The sequence below is a fragment of the Triticum aestivum genome, chromosome 3A, assembly GCF_018294505.1.
Source record: "Triticum aestivum cultivar Chinese Spring chromosome 3A, IWGSC CS RefSeq v2.1, whole genome shotgun sequence".
Lineage (NCBI taxonomy): Eukaryota > Viridiplantae > Streptophyta > Magnoliopsida > Poales > Poaceae > Triticum > Triticum aestivum.
The window spans coordinates 358311977-358329367 of record NC_057800.1 but is presented as its reverse complement, the minus strand read 5'-3'; positions in this window follow the sequence as shown (position 1 = coordinate 358329367).

The following is a 17391-nucleotide window of genomic DNA, read 5'->3' as shown; positions in this document are numbered from 1 at the left end:
CAAAAACAAGGAAAAAACAGAAAATGGCACTAGGCTCTAGGTTAATAGGTTAGTCCCAAAAATAATATAAAATATCAAATTAGTGCATATAAAACCACCAAAACAGATAATACAATAGCATGAAACAATCAAAAATTATAGATACGTTCGAGACGTATCACCGAGCCACGAGGGAGTGACAAGCTTGCAGGGCGCGCCCAAGGGGGGGGCGCACCCCAGGCTTGTGGACCCCTCATGGCACCTCTTGACCTAATTCCACTTCTATAAATTCCCAGCTATTACCAATACACTAGATATCCACCCAAAATACTTTTTCCGCCGCCGCAAGTTTTTGTCCTTTGGAGATCCCGTCTGGAGACCTTTTTCGGACTCTGCCGGAGAAGGAAGAGATCGCAGGGGGCCTCTACATCAACCTTGCTGCCCTTCCGATGATGTGTGAGTAGTTTACGACAGACCTCAGGGTCCATAGCTAGCAGCTAGATGGTTTCTTCTCTCTCTTTGCCATTCAATAGAATGTTCTCATCGATGTTCTTCGAGATCTATTTGATGTAATCCTTTTTTGCGGTGTGTTTGTTGGGATCCGATGAATTGTGGATTTATGATCAGATTATTCATCAATAATATTTGACTCTTCTGAATTCTTATATGCATGATGGTTATACCTTTGTATTTCTCCCTAATCAATCAGTTTGGTTTGGCCAACTAGATTGATATATACGCAATGGGAGAGGTGCTTTGTGATACGTTCGATCTTGCGGTGCTCAATCCCTGTGACAGAAAGGGACATGACACGTATTTGTATCATTGCCATTAAGGATAAAAAGTTTATTAATATTGATTGGGTTTACTTTGTGTACATCATGTCATCTTGCGTAAGGTGTTACTCTGTTCTTTATGAGCTTAATATTCTAGATGCATGCTAGAAAGCGGTCGATATGTGGAGTAATAGTAGTAATTTGCAGACAGGAATTGTTCTTCTTGGCTCAGACATGAAGCCTATACACATGATCATTGCCTTGAATATCCTCATAACTATGATGTTTTCTATCAATTTCCTAATAGTAATGTGTTTACCCATGATATGGTATGTTTAAGAGAGAAGCCTCTAGTGAAAACTATGGCCCTTGGGTCTGTCTTTATCATATATTAAAAATCCAAAAAGACCTTGCTGCAATTTTTTTACCATTATTTTATCTTGTGTTTTTGTTTATCTATATATCACTACGAGATTTGATCCTTACGATTAACCACCAAGGGATTGACAACCCCTTGTTTGCGTTGGGTGCAACTATTTGTTCTTTTCTGTGTAGGTGCTATTCACAAGGTCTTGCATGATTCTCTTACTGGATTGATAACCTTGGTTCTTAACTGAAGGAAATACTTATCTCTACTGTATTGCTTCATCCTCTCCTCTTCGAGGAAATCCTAATGCAGCTCACAAGTAGCAAGAAGAATTTCTCGTGCCATTGCCGGGGAGACATCACCAAAACCTATCAAGTACAATCGCATAAACTTTCATCTCCTTGCATTTACTTCCATTTGCCATTTTCCTTTCGTTTTCAGCTCACCCACTCCAAAAGCGTTTTCATAAAAAATATTATTTTCGCTTGTCTTTTTGCTCGTTTGTGTTGGGGATATAGCTACTAGGTATGATTCGCCCAGGAGGGGCCGGGTCAACCCCAATGGCGGGTTACAAGAAGAAGCCCAGTAAACGTTCAAGGTGATAGTTTATTAAGACTTGTAGAAGGCCTAAGCCCAGAGGCGGCTTAAGGCCAAATATTGTAAACCGCCATATGTAAAGAAAGACTTGTAAAGAAAGGCATATAAAAGAAGACACCAAGCCGGATACGTTTTATGAGCCGGTCGGGACTCTGTAGGCTGCCGGGCGTCAACCCGTATTTATGAGGGGACGACCTGGCAACGGCTTAGGACAAGAATCAATAGATCGATAGCTAAGCTGGACTAGGCCTTACCTTCACCATAAGGGGCCGAACCAGTATAAACCTCTCGTGTCCTTTGTCCCGATTAACCCCTTTAAGCTTCCTAGTTGCGATGGCCCTACAACTAAGTCCTTCCGCTAGGACATCTGCCGTGACAATTCCACGACAGTTGGCGCTCACCGTGGGGCCATAGGACGGTGGATTTGAGTTCTTGTAGGGCAACTTCGAAGGGCTCAAGGGATACACTATGGGCCGAATGACCAAGAGTCGTCGCGACAAGCTCTACATCGACGACGAATGTTGGGGCCCCGACATTGGCTCAATGGAGTACGGATACCGTGTCCCCTTCGGTGGAATCCACGTCTTCATCGACCGGATCAGCGACCTCATCGAGACAGCTCAGCAACCGAGCCCGCCCAGGCTCAACCTGCCATGAGGCGCGCTTTCGTGGGTTGCATCCATGGAGGGGAGTTTTCTGAAGGATCGATAGACGATGGTGAGATGGCCATCTGTTCTGACGCTACGTCATCAACAGTCAAGACAGATTCTTTGTATCGGCTACAAGATGGTATGCTTGGGGGCTGTTTCGATAGCAATAGTATTCCGGACCCCTCTGAGCCGCCGAATCGAGCCGGAGTCTTCATGGCTGGCACTCAACTCGGGCAGAACTCTACGGTTGCGGCAGCAATAACCACCGGGTCGGCAGCAGCCGGGTCAGGAGACCCCGCGCGCCCTCGGCTCAGGTACTAATGGACCTCATCGATAAGTTGACGGCTCTGTTGACTGCTGTAGTGGAGCCCGTGGATGAAAGTGCATTATATCGACTAGAGGGGGGGTGAATAGGCGATTTTTATGAAATTCTTCACTGAGGAATTTGCCGGTGAGGAAATTCCTTAGCGAAGAACTACTAGCAGTGGAATAAGTACTCGAAAGTAAACATAACAGAATACAAGCATAGTCATCATGATTAAATGAAGATAGGCACAGAGTACAGGAAGCGTAATCACAGGATAACACAGGATGAAGACAAACAGACTGAAGAAATTGAACTGAGGAAATTGAGAAAGTCTTCAGTCAAAGTCTTCAAACATAGATATGAACAAACACACAACACAGTTATGAGGAAATGAAAGGGTTGAGGGAATAGAACCAGTAAGCTTGGTGAAGACAATGATTTGGTAGACCAGTTCCAACTGCTGTCTCAGTTGTACGTCTAGTTGGAGCGGCTGAGTATTTAAACTCGAGGACACACAGTCCCGGATACCCAGTCCTGAACACGCAGCTCAGGACACCTAGTCCTCAACGTATTGTCCTTGAACTAAGGTCACATAGACCTCGTCCAATCACTCGTGGTAAGTCTTCAGGTGACTTCCAAACCTTCACAAACTCGGTCACTCGGCGATCCACAATTCCTCTTGGATGCTCTAGACCATGACGCCTAACCGTCTGGAAGAAGCACAGTCTTCAAAGGTAACAAGCGTCAGATCCACGCAAAATCAATCTCTTCAGTGATGCTCAATCACTTGGGGTTTGTAGGTGTTTGGGTTTTCGGTTTTTTGTTTTTCCTCACTTGATGATTTTCCCTCAAAGTCCTCAGAGGATGGGTTGCTCTCAAATGACAAGTGTCAGTTTCTCTCAGAGCAGCCAACCAACTTGTGGTTGTAGGGGGCGGCTATTTATAGCCTAGGGAGCAGCTCGACATGATAAGACATAAATGCCCTTCGATGTGACCGTTAGGTGGATAGATATTTTGGGACAGCTGGCGCGTAGCACAGCAATGGTCGGAATTTTGAGTAGCAAAATCCTCAGGTCTATCATGTTCCTCACTGTGTAGGAAATCCGCACTGGCGAATTCCTAACTCCTCAGTCAGGACAAATTCCTCAGAGACCAGAAGAACTTCGTCTCTGTCACTGAAGAAATTGACTGAACTGTATGAGATTTCCAATGGCTTCACTCAAAGGGATTGGTAGGTGTAGGATTTTGAGTTGAGCATCACATGGAAAATTTTCCTTAGTATTTCCTCGACCCCCTTTAACAGTACGGTGTTTCCTATGACTCAAGAAAGAGAAAAACAAAACTATGAAAACGAAAGTCTTCAAGCTTCATATTCCTCGCATGAATATCAAGTCTTCACGGACACACCAATTTCTTCACTTTCAAAGTCTTCATGAAAGTCTTCAGAAATACCAAAATCTTCAGTCGAAGATATTCATTTTTAGGGGTCGACTTTTCCTGTAAATATCAAACTCCTCATAGACTTATAGACCTGTGTACACTCACAAACGCATTAGTCCCTTAACCTATAAGTCTTCAATACACCAAAATCACTAAGGGGCACTAGATGCACTTACAATCTCCCCCTTTTTGGTGATTGATGACAATATAGGTTAAGTTTTCAACGGGGATAAACATATGAAGTGTAACTACTGATATTGAGGAATTTGATTGCAAGATATAGAAGAACTCCCCCTGAAGATGTGCATAGTGAGGAATTTGCTTTTGAAGCAATGCACACTTGAAGAGTTGAATCATGGAGATCTCCCCCTATATCTTGTAATTCATACACGCATTTAACATATAATATGAAGAATTTGAAATGCATGATGAAATATGGTGCCTGATGAAATTCAGCATGCGTGCAATAATATTAACGAGGAATAAGCATGCAGAATAGTGCATCAAAAGTATCAGAGCACAGTGCATCAAAAGTATCAGAGCACCATCGGGTTTAAGATTACAACTCGATCCAATAAAGTTTCAGAAGAACGAGAGTTGTAACTTAGCAAAAAAAACGCCCATATAGTAGACCCGCTTGAAGACTAACTCATATTTCTCCCCCTTTGTCATCGAATGACCAAAAGGATCGAAAATGAGGACTAACGCCCCTGAAGATAATCATGTTGATGAAGGAGCGCCAGCGTTGTTGGGGTCGTTTGTTGATGTAGGGCCTGCCGCAGTGTCGTCCAAATCTTCATGTTCATCAGTGTCGCGCGATGAAGAATATGAGCTGGCCACCAGAGAAGGAACCTTGACCTTCTTGAATTTCTTCGGTGGAGGTGCAGACCAGTCAAAATCTTCTTTGAGACCCATGTTCTTCAGATCTTCTTCACCATACAGATGTGACAGGATTGCCCAGGTGCGACCGAAGACTTGATGGAGGTAGTAGTGGTTTTTCTTCACTGCATTGTGTGTGGCAGTCATGTTGTGAAGAAGTGAACCAAACTGACGCTTAACCCATTTGTGATTTCGATCCACCTTCTGGTGAAGACTAAGCAGAAGTTCACGGTCAGTCATCACGCGCGGAGCAGTGGCTTGAGGAGTGGACTTGGGTGCATTGGCAGAGTCATGTGTGGCAGAGTCATCATTGGTGGAATAAGATGCAGCTTTGCGAAACTGACCATCCAATGGACGAATGCCTTCATCTATTACAGCTGGTGCCTTGCCCTTTCCATCAACTGAGGAATATGTCTGCTTGAGGACTTCAATTGGGGGCAAGTAGCTGAGGTGATTCTGGAAATCAGCTTTGTAGTTGAGTGAAGACCTTGTCCTGAGGAATCTCATAATCCAAGGTGCATAAGGCTTCAGCTCAAACGGAGACAGTGCAACATTGGCCATAGTCCTCATGAAGAAATCGTGATAATTGACAGGAATGCCATGAACGATGTTGAATACCAGATTCTTCATGATGCCAACAATTTCCTCATCAGATGAGTCGTGGCCTTTGATGGGACTGATTGTCCTCGTAAGAATACGATAGACAGTTCTGGGCACGTACAACAATTCCTTCATGAGGAATTTGGTTCTTGGTGCTTGACCTGGCTTCAAAGGTTTCATCAGCACCTGCATGTAATGATGTGTGAGCTCAGGTTCACTATAGATGCAGCGAGCTTCTTCAAGGGGAGGACTGAGTGGTAGAGCACGAAGCAATTCAGAGGCTGGTGCAGTGTAGTGAGTGTTTTCAGACATCCAGTCCAGCACCCATGAATTCACATCTTCAGCATCTGTGGTGATGTGCAGCGTTGCATAGAATTGAAGAATCAGTTCTTCATTCCAATCGCAGATGTCAGAGCAAAAGTTTAGCAGTCCAGCATCGTGAAGAACACTGAGGACTGGTGCGAAGCATGGCAGAGATTCCATATCCACGTGAGGAATATGCTCATGGTAGAAGATCTTCTCCTTGTTGAACAACACTGAGGAATAGAAACGCCTCTTCCTAATGCGAGCAGAGTCATATGGGTTGTAATCTTCGAAGAATACGTGCTCACCGAAGAAATCATCAGCCTTGAACTTTTGCTTGCGTGAGAATGGATCCTTTGGCTTCGGCAGAGGAGTGTCAGTGAGTTGCATCACGACCTCAGGAATCTCAATCGCAGGTTCTTCAGGCTGAGGAATTTCTGGTTCCTCCTCAGTGGCAGTCTGCGTCGTTGGTTGTTCAGCAGCAGCAGTTTCTTCAGCGCTAGTGGCTGGAATTTCCTCATGGACAGATGCAGTGGGATGAGTTTCTTCAGAGCCCATGTGAATAGTTTGTGTGGGGGACTGAGGAATTTGCTGTAGAGGGGTGAACATTGGAGAGTTTGGATGCTGACTTTCCCAGAATTCATCACTGATTACGGGTGTGGAGCAGCCAATGTCCACATCTTCATCTTCCATTTCTTCAACGCCAGCCTCTTCAGCTGTGAACTGAGGCATAGGCGAGGAGATGATAGGTGTTGAAGGGATCGCATCCACTTCAATTTCTTCATCCAACGGTTCAGACGAAGCAGCAGAAGGAGTTTCTTCATCAGATCCGCTGGGGATCACATATTCTTCATCAAAAGGAACAAGGTCCTTTGATGGCCTGGTTGAGATGGGAACAACATCAATCGGATTTGCAAATGAACTTGTCATAGGCTTCATTTTCTTCGGAGCTGAAGAATCTGAAGCAACTGATGCTTTCCTTTTCTTCACTGCAGCACGCTCTGCAGCCTTGGTCTTCTTCACATCTGATGCAGATGGAAGGATTGGAGTTGAAGTTGGTGCAGGAGCAGCTGAGGAATCTGGTTGATTTTCTTCAGGCACAACTGATGCAGTTGCCCTGAGTTCTTCAGTTTCTTCAGGCACACCACTAGTGGGTGCCCTGGCAATTTCTTCAGCGGCTGGAATGCAGTCATCAGCCCTGGAACTCACATTATCTTCAGCAGCCTGATTGTCATCAGCGGTGCTGGCATTTTCTTCAGTAGGCTGAGCAGATGCTTCAGCCTGAGGAATTTCCTGTTGTGTTGGGGCTGCAACATTGGAAGTGAAGTTATCCGCAAGTTTCACAAAACGAACCTTGGCTCCAAGCCAATCAGCGCGATATGCGTCAAAGTCATCACTGAGTTTCTTAATCTCAGTCTGAATAGTGACAAGTTCTTCAGTTGTCATAGAGACAATGTTTTTCTTCAGATAGCGCTCTTTCTTGTACTGCGCTTTCTTGATCTGCCTGGCCTTCTCAAATTTCCACTTTTCTTCTTGAATGAAGTGGGTCAGCATGTGACTCTGGCCGGGAGTCAGATTGAAGTCAGGCAAGGGAGTGTTGGGGTCGTTGTGCCAATCATCAATGTAGTCGAGGATCAGCTTGGGATCCAAAAGCAGTGGCACCTCTGATCCTTTGGCTCTAGCGGCCCTGACTTGCCTGTCTCTGATGATTTCTGCAAGTTCATCATCATCAGCTTCGTCTTCATCAGACGGCACTTGGAAAGCGACTTGCTTCTTTTGAGGACTTGGGCGAGGACCTCGTCCAGCAGTGGACTTTGTCTTCAGCAGTGAGGGGCCAGCTGAGGAACTTGGTGCACCTGAGGAACTAGCTGAGACACCTGAGGCAATGGAGATGTCGGTAGTCCTTTGGCACGAGGCGAGATGCACAGGTGCTGAGGATTTAGTCGGAACAACTGAAGGCTTTGGCGGAGGAGCTGAGGACTTTGGAGGAACAGGAGCAGCATGAGGAATTTGCCATGAGGGCTTTGAGGATTCTGGCCGTGAGGGCATTGCTGAGGAACTTGGCCTTGAGGGCATTGTTGGTAGCAAAGGCCTCAGCAGAGGCAGCAGCAGCAGAGTCTTCATTAAATTTCCTCACTGTTTCTCTGGATTGCTTAGCCAGCTTGGCTTGGCGCTTGGCCCATTCATTAGGATAGTCCTCACCGCACTTGAGGCTGGTGGGATCAGCGATTTGGCCAGGTGCCAATGGAGCTCTTGGGCATGGAGGATTGAGTGCGAATTTCTTCATGTACTTAGGAGTGACATATCTGTACTCCCTCCATTCTCTTGCCCATCTCTTCTCTATCTTCTGAATGCGCACTTTGCGCTCATTCTTGGTTTCCTCAGTAGGTGTGTAGTACCCATCATATATGTCATCAGGGATCTCAAACGCTGTATTTACCTCAGGCCTCTTTCCTCCCTTCTGTGGCTTCTTACCGTCAACCATTTTCTTCAGTTGAGGAATTTGAACAATTGAATTCTCAGAAGAAGTATGCAACTTTTCTTCGAGGAACGATGCAAATGAGTTAAGTTGATGAGAACCTAGTGATTCAGCAGTTGACATGTGTACCTGTGAACAGAGTATAGTTGCGAGGAATTTGGAGAGGTCATATGCGTTCTCAGAAGGTTTTGAAAAAAGAACAAGTTTGAGGAATTTGACCAGATGAGTCTTGAAGAATTTCACTAAGCGTTCTTTGTCTTAGGTTCCAAAGATGTGTAGATTAAAAAATCCACACATTTGAGGAATCTTGAAGAAATAAACATGGCTTAGAGAAACGAGTCAAGAACAGATGACTTCTGAGGTGTTTAGCGTGTGAATCTATGAAGAAAAACACCTTTGAAGATTTTTAAGATAATCATTCGAATCAACGAGGGTAGTAAAAGTAACTTTTAATTACCCTGGACGAAGAACACGATGAACTAGAGTGAGGAGATGTGAAGTTCGTCTGTGCAGATCTTCCACGCCCTAACTTGGCGGAGGAACACAGCTACGGCGACGGCGGAGTGAAGATTTCCGCGGTCGGCGCGAGTACATCGGCGACGAGGTCGAGGCAGTGAAGCTCTTCCTCACCGGCGGTGATGAAGTAGCGGCGGCGCTAGGGTTTGAGAAGCTCGAGCTGGAGAGAGAGGTCGAGCGGAGTAAAAGAAGTGAGGAAGGGAAGGGAAGGAGGAATATTTATAGCGACGGTGAAAAACCGTTCGTCCGAAGAAATTGGACGAACGTGCCCCTGACCCTTCTCATTCGCATGACATGTGTCACCCACGTAGTGAGAGGTGGAGATCGTGTTAGATCGTGGGTGAGTGGATAAGTGTATCATGAGATGCAGAACGGTTTGAGCGGCAAAGCCGAAAATTTCGATAAGATAGGTTTTAAAGTTCCGTTCACAATTTCTTCAGCTGACAAGGACACAGTGAAGATTTTGAACGAGTTTCAAATAGAATGCACATGAAGAATTTGTGAACAGATTGGGTTGTGTATAGCATAGAGGGGAAGGGTCCGATCACATTCACTTAGCAGAGAACTAACTTGAAGAAATAGCAATAAGTGAATGCTGTAGAGGACATAAAATCATATATATATATAGACAATGAAGAAAAACGACGGAACCATTGAAGACTATGCAAAGTTGAAGAATATGAATAATTTGAGGAATTTCAACTTTTGGTGGTGGCGTGACCCACCGTATAAGAATGATGATTTCAGACACCGCGTACAATTATCGTAGGGTTCTGAGAATCAAATTCTTCATTAATTTCTTCACACTAAGAGTGTTATTCTTCATTGATTGAAGAAAAACGTTTCTTCATGTGTTGCACATCTAAGTCATCAATTTTGCATAAGTGTTAGGATGAGTGTCCTTTTCAAAGAACATTCGAAGATTCTAGGATATTTAGCTCACACCGCAACTTGCTAAATCTCTTCTCATCCAAGGGCTTTGTGAAGATATCGGCTAGCTGTTCTTCAGTCTTCACATGCTCAATAGAAATGTCGCCCTTCAACACATGATCACGAAGAAAATGATGGCGTATCTGAATGTGCTTTGTCTTCGAGTGCTGAACTGGGTTGTGAGCAATCTTGATGGCACTCTCATTGTCACAAAAGAGAGGCACATTCTTCATGTTGACGCCGTAGTCCTTGAGAGTTTGCTTCATCCATAGCAATTGGGCACAGCAAGAACCAGCGGCAATGTACTCAGCTTCAGCAGTAGATAGTGATACGCAGTTCTGTTTCTTCGAGGACCAACAGACCAAAGATCGTCCGAGGAAATGACATGTACCAGATGTTGACTTGCGGTCCACACAATCACCAGCATAGTCAGAGTCAGAATATCCAACAAGATCAAAAGCCGAGCCCTTGGGGTACCATAATCCAAGTGTTGGTGTGTGAGCTAGATATCGAAGAATATGCTTCACAGCCTTATGGTGTGATTCCTTCGGTGTAGCTTGAAATCGGGCACACATGCAAACACTAAGCATTATATCTGGCCTAGATGCACATAAGTACAATAAGGAACCTATCATGGAGCGGTATACCTTATGATCGAAGTCAGTACCATTTTCATCAGTGCACAGATGGCCATTTGTGGGCATAGGAATTTTGACGCCTTTGCAATCTTGCATGCCGAATTTCCTCAGTACATCCTTGAGGTATTTCTCCTGAGATATGAATATGCCATTGCGTTGTTGACGAATTTGAAGACCTAAGAAGAATTTCAACTCTCCCATCCTAGACATTTGATATTCTTCACTCATCATATATGCAAATTCATCACTATAACGTTGGTCAGTACAGCCAAAGATAATATCATCAACATATATTTGGCACACAAACAATTCACCATCATAAGATTTAGTGAAAAGAGTAGGGTCGAGTGAACCGGGTTTGAAGCCTTTCTTCATGAAGAGTTCCTTCAAGGTATCATACCAAGCCCGTGGGGCCTGCTTGAGGCCATAGAGGGCCTTGTTGAGTCTGAAGACTTTGTCAGGATTCTTTGGATCTTCAAAACCTGGGGGTTGAGCAACATATACTTCTTCCTCAAGCTTACCATTGAGGAATGCACTTTTCACATCCATTTGATATAAAGTGATATCATGATGGTTAGCATAAGCAAGTAATATGCGAATAGCCTCAAGTCTAGCAACAGGTGCAAAAGTTTCATCGAAATCAATTCCTTCAACCTGTGTGTAGCCTTGAGCTACAAGCCGTGCCTTATTCCTCACCACAAGGCCATTTTCATCTTGCTTGTTGCGGTAGATCCACTTTGTGCCGATGATATTGTGCTTGCGAGGATTTGGACGTTTGACCAGTTCCCAGACATTGTTGAGCTCGAACTGATGTAATTCTTCTTGCATGGCCTGAATCCACTCAGGCTCTAGAAATGCTTCATCTACCTTAGTGGGCTCTGTAATAGAGACAAAAGCATAGTGCCCACAAAAGTTAGACAAATGTGAAGCTTTTGAGCGTGTGAGAGGACCTGGCGCTTTGATGTCATTGATGATCTTTTCAACTTGCACTTCTTTTGCAATGCGAGGATGAGCTGGTTGTCGTTGAAGAATTTGATCAGCGTTTTCTTCAGCACCATTTTCTTCAGCATTTTCTTCAGGTGCATTAGCCCGACGTTCTTCATGTTCTGGAATGAATTCTTCAGTAGGAATGACATCCTCAGTAGCCTTGAACTTGATAGTTTCCTCAGGTGCTGGTTCATCTATCACAGAAGGTAGGTGCTCTCTTTGCGAGCCATTAGTTTCATCGAACCACACATCTACAGTTTCAACAACTTTGTGAAGAACGTTGTTGAAGACTCTGTAGGTGTGCGAGTCCTTTCCGTAACCAACCATAAAACCTTCATGTGCTTTCCGTGAAAATTTTGAATTGTGATGAGGATCTCTAATCCAACATTTAGCACCGAAGACTTTGAAATAACTTACATTGGGTTTCTTATCAGTGAGGAGTTCATAGGCAGTCTTTTTGAAGAATTTGTGAAGATATACTCTGTTGATGATGTGGCACGCAGTATCAATTGCCTCAGTCCAGAAACGACGAGGCATTTTGTATTCATCAAGCATAGTGTGAGCCATCTTAGCAAGAGTCCTGTTCTTGCGGTCCACGACGCCATTCTGCTGAGGGAGTGTAAGGAGCAGATAACTCATGAGTAATACCAAGTTCATCAAGATAGTCATCGAGACTAGAATTCTTGAACTCAGTGCCATTGTCACTTCTGATGTGCTTGATCTTCACACCAAAGTTGGTTGAAGCCCTCGAGGAAAATCGTTTGAAGACTTCCTGCACTTCATGTTTGTAAGTAACAAGGTGTACCCATGTGTAGCGAGAATAATCATCAACAATAACAAAGCCATATTGAGATGCTTCATTTGAAATAGCAGAATAATGATTAGGACCAAAGAGATCCATGTGAAGCAATTCAAACGGGCGAGTGGTGGTCATGATAGTCTTTGCTGGATGCTTGGCCTTCGTCATCTTCCCAGCTTCACAGGCTCCGCATAGGTGATCCTTGAGGAATTTGACATTCTCGATGCCAATGACATGCTTCTTCTTCGCAAGCGTGTGCAAATTCCTCATGCCTGCATGACCAAGTCGTCGATGCCAGAGCCAGCCTTCTGAAGCTTTTGCAAGTAAGTACACGGCTGGTTGTGGTCCTGTAGAGAAATCAACAATATACAGGTCTCCTCTCCTAAAGCCTTCGAAGACTTTGGAATTGTCAGCTTCCATAACCACAACACAACGGTACTTTCCAAAGACAACAACCATATCAAGATCACAAAGCATTGAGACAGACATAAGGTTGTATCCGAAGGACTCAACAAGCATGACTTTGTCCATGTGTCGATCCTTTGTAATCGCAACCTACCTAGACCCAATGCCTGACTTTTACCTTTGTTAGCAAAGATGATATGCTTCAGATGCGATGGAGATAATGGAGCATCCATCAATAGATTCTTGTCACCAGTCATGTGGTTTGTACATCCACTATCAAGGACCCACTCAGTGGCTTTGGGTTGATTGTCCTGCAGACGAATTAGTGTAGCTTACCACATATACTTCATCAGTGAAGAATATGACATCAATTCATTAGATCAATTTCATCAAGTAAAAGAACTGATAAAGCAATATGAGGACGTGAGAAATGAAAGTTCATTTCTTCATGATTAGCCTGCGTCCAGCAAATTCTTCAGACGATTACGTGCGTCTGGAGACCTGACCCTGCAGAAGAGATTAGTTCTTTTTCTTTACCACCCACATCTGAAGGGGTGGCAAATAGTTCATCATTTGCGAGCTCCATACAAGAAGGATGGCATAGAAGTCAGTCCATTTTGTTTCACATAAGAGGGGTTAGAGTAAGCATAAGAGTATGCAGAGAAATTCTTCGAGGACTTATGGACATAATGATTTGAAGAATAATGCACATATCCATAATCCTTAGATCTTCCTAGCGAAACAGACGGGTTAGCACGAAGATGTTCATATGAGGACTTTGATCCATATGAGGAATTTGGTCTGTATGAGAACTTGAATCCATATGAAGAATTTGGTCCATATGAAGAATTTGATCTAGGGTTCCTATTCTTCACAGGTGGCGTCATGATGACATTCACCTAAAGATTTTCAAGGCATCTTTTGGGAACCCAGATTTTCTTCATAGGGGAGCCATTCCTGTAGTTAGTACCAACATATCTAGCAAATACTTCACCATTCTGATTTTTGAACAGTTTATAGTTGGAGTCAATTGACTCATCATCAGAATGAGGAGATTCACATGCAAATCCAGATAAGTTAGATGGATCAACTGGAGGTCCCTTTGCAGCAACCCATGTAGTTTTGGGGTACTGCTCAGGCTTCCAATATGTACCATCAGCATTGAGTTTCTTCTCAAAGGCGATACCCTCTTTCCTAGGGTTCCTGTTGAGGATCTGCTTTTTAAGCACATCACAAAGAGTCTGATGCCCTTTGAGGCTTTTGTACATGCCTGTCGTGTACAATTCCTTCAGCCCTGCATCGTCAGTGATACTAGCAATGTCCTCAGATGAGGAATTAGTGATAGCAGAGGCATGTGAAGAATTTGAAACATTAGCAGCATTTGAACATTCAGGTGAAGAATTAGTAGATTCACATTCAATGCACTTTAAGCATGGAGGAACCAATTCTTCCTGAGAAGCGCTGATTTGTTGAGCAAGTAATGAACCGCGCTCCTTCTGAAGATCTTCATAACTCACTCTTAGCTTCTCAAGGTCTTGCTTTCTTTGAAGAAATTCATAAGAAAGCTTATCATGATCAGATAAGAGAGTGTTATGTTGATCTTGAAGGGTGTCATACTTAGTATGAAGTCTCTGAAGACTTTCAGCCAAAGCTTTTGACTGATCCATTTCTTCACCCAACATATCATCGCTCTTATTTAGCATATAGTGAACTTTTTCCAAAGCTCTTTGTTGTTTAGTGGCAAGGGAAGCAAGTTTGACATAGCTGGGTCCAAATTCATCACCAGATTCATCATCACTAGACTCGGATAGGTAGCATTCAGTTACCTCAGCATCTTTTGCCATAAGGCATGATGCAGAAGATGATGATTCTGGTTCGAATGTCATCACTTTGAGAGATTCCTTGAAGTCCTCAAACCAAGGATCATGACAGGTTCGATGACCTTCATAAACCTCAGAGAGACGGTCCCAGATGAGCTTCGCATGATCAAGATGCATGATATTCCTGAACTGATTTTGTGACAGACTGGAGCAGATGACATCCTTCACCGTGAGGTTGAGAAGAGTGTACCTATGAATGTCATCAGCTTCTGCCATCTTGCACAGATTGGTCAAACCAATCTCAGTGACGGTCCACAGCTCACTGTTCATCGCCATGAGGCGTTTCTTCATCATGGCCTTCCACTTGGGATACTCGTGACCGTCAAAGATGGGGCATGTCACTTTTGTCATACCTGCGGTGGACATAACTAAAACTCCAGGCGGTTAAACCAAAATCACACAGAACAAGGGACTATCTTGCTCTGATACCAATTGAAAGTGCGTTATATCGACTAGAGGGGGGTGAATAGGCGATTTTTATGAAATTCTTCACTGAGGAATTTGCCGGTGAGGAAATTCCTTAGCGAAGAACTACTAGCAGCGGAATAAGTACTCAAAAGTAAACATAACAGAATACAAGCATAGTCATCATGATGAAATGAAGACAGGCACAGAGTACAGGAAGCGTACTCACAGGATAACACAAGATGAAGACAAACAGACTGAAGAAATTTAACTGAGGAAATTGAGAAAGTCTTCAGTCAAAGTCTTCAAACACAGATATGAACAAACACACAACACAGTTATGAGGAAATGAAAGGGTTGAGGGAATAGAACCAGTAAGCTTGGTGAAGACAATGATTTGGTAGACCAGTTCCAACTGCTATCTCAGTTGTACATCTGGTTGGAGCGGCTGACTATTTAAACTCGAGGACACACAGTCCCGGATACCCAGTCCTGAACACGCAGCTCAGGACACCCAGTCCTCACCGTATTCTCCTTGAACTAAGGTCACACAGACCTCGTCCAATCACTCATGGTAAGTCTTCAGGCGACTTCCAAACCTTCACAAACTCGGTCACTCGGCGATCCACAATTCCTCTTGGATGCTCTAGACCATGACGCCTAACTGTCTGGAAGAAGCACAGTCTTCAAAGGTAACAACCGTCGGATCCATGTAGGATCAATCTCTTCAGTGATGCTCAATCACTTGGGGTTTGTAGGTGTTTGGGTTTTGGGTTTTTGGTTTTTCCTCACTTGATGATTTTCACTCAAAGTCTTCAGAGGATGGGTTGCTCTCAAATGATAAGTGTCAGTTTCTCTCGGAGTAGCCAACCAACTAGTGGTTGTAGGGGGCGGCTATTTATATGTAACACCCCGGATGTGATTTACCCAATATATACTCCAACTCTTGCCGTTTCCGGCCTTAAGTTATTTTATTTTCTCGGCTTTGGGTTTTTGTATCCGTGTGTTGTTATCGTTGTCATGCATCTCATATCATGTCATCATGTGCATTGCATTTGCATACATGTTCATCTCCTGCATTCGAGCATTTTCCCCGTTGTCCGTTTTGCATTCTGGCGCTTCGTTCTCCTCCGGTGGTCAATTCTACCTTTCTTTCGTGTGTGGGGATTAAACATTTCCGGATTGGACCGAGACTTGCCAAGCGGCCTTGGTTTACTACCGGCAGACCGCCTGTCAAGTTTCGTACCATTTGGACTTCGTTTGATACTCCAACGGTTAACCGAGGGACCGAAAAGGCCTCGTGTGTGTTGCAGCCCAACACCCCTCCAAGTTGGCCCAAAACCCACCAAAACTCTCTCCATCATCTAGAGCGTTCGATCATGATCGCGTGGCCGAAAACCGCACCTCATTTGGACTCTCCTAGCTCCCTCTATGCCTATATATAGACCCCTTCCCCGAAATCCGGATCTCTCCCCCGTCCAAACCCTAAAAAACGCCCCGTCGCCACCGGACATGTCCGCCTCCGCGCCGGACACCGCCCCGTGCCAATAGACGGGCACCACGTGGCGGTTCCTATCCCGCTGCCGTCGAGGCCTGCCGGCCCGAAGCCGGCCCTCCCCGCGTTCCGCCCGGGCTAGAGCCTCCGCCCGCGCGCGCCGCCCTCCTTCCCCGAAGCCGCTGCCCCGGCCGCCGCCTCCCCACGCCGGCGCCGCCGCGCCATTGCCGGCTGGAGCAAGCTCCGCCTGCCGGACCTCCTCACCGCCGCCTCACCTCGCCTCCGCCGCCCCGGCGCCGCCGCGCGCTGCCCGACACCGCCCCGTCGTTCGAGCCCGCCGCCGCCTCCTCCTCGCCGCCACCCTTCGCCGGCAAGCGCCGCGCCGGCCATCCTCGGCGACCGTGCTAGCTACAGTACCGGCCCGATCAGATCTGGATCTGAGATCCAAAACTCGGTTGACTTGCTCCCGAAACCCTAGTTCAATGCCTTTGTTCATCGCATCGTAACTCCTCATCCGTAGCTCCGTTTTGGGCATATAGCATATCAAAATGTTCGCCTCAGAGAGCACATCATTTCATCTCATTGCATCATTTTCATTTGAATTCATCTTGATGCCCGGAATGCTGTTAGAAGAATGCTATTTGAGATAATTGTCAGATCTGCTGCTCCATTTAGCTATTTGTCATTTTTGCCATGATTAATGTGTGCATGATATGCCCTAGTGCTCTACATATGTTTTTTAAGGGTTTTGCCATCTTTCCAGAGGTGCAACCCATGTATTTTTGTGATGTGTGTGGTGACTAGCACAAGCTTGCAAAGTGAGGCATTTGTTAATGCTAATTTCAGGGACTTAGCTTTTCCACTAAGTCCTTGAGCTGGTCATCGCATATGGCCATATGTTCTTGTTGTTTCCTAGTGATCTGTGCCTCTTTTGAGGATGATCAGTAAGGATGTTTTGT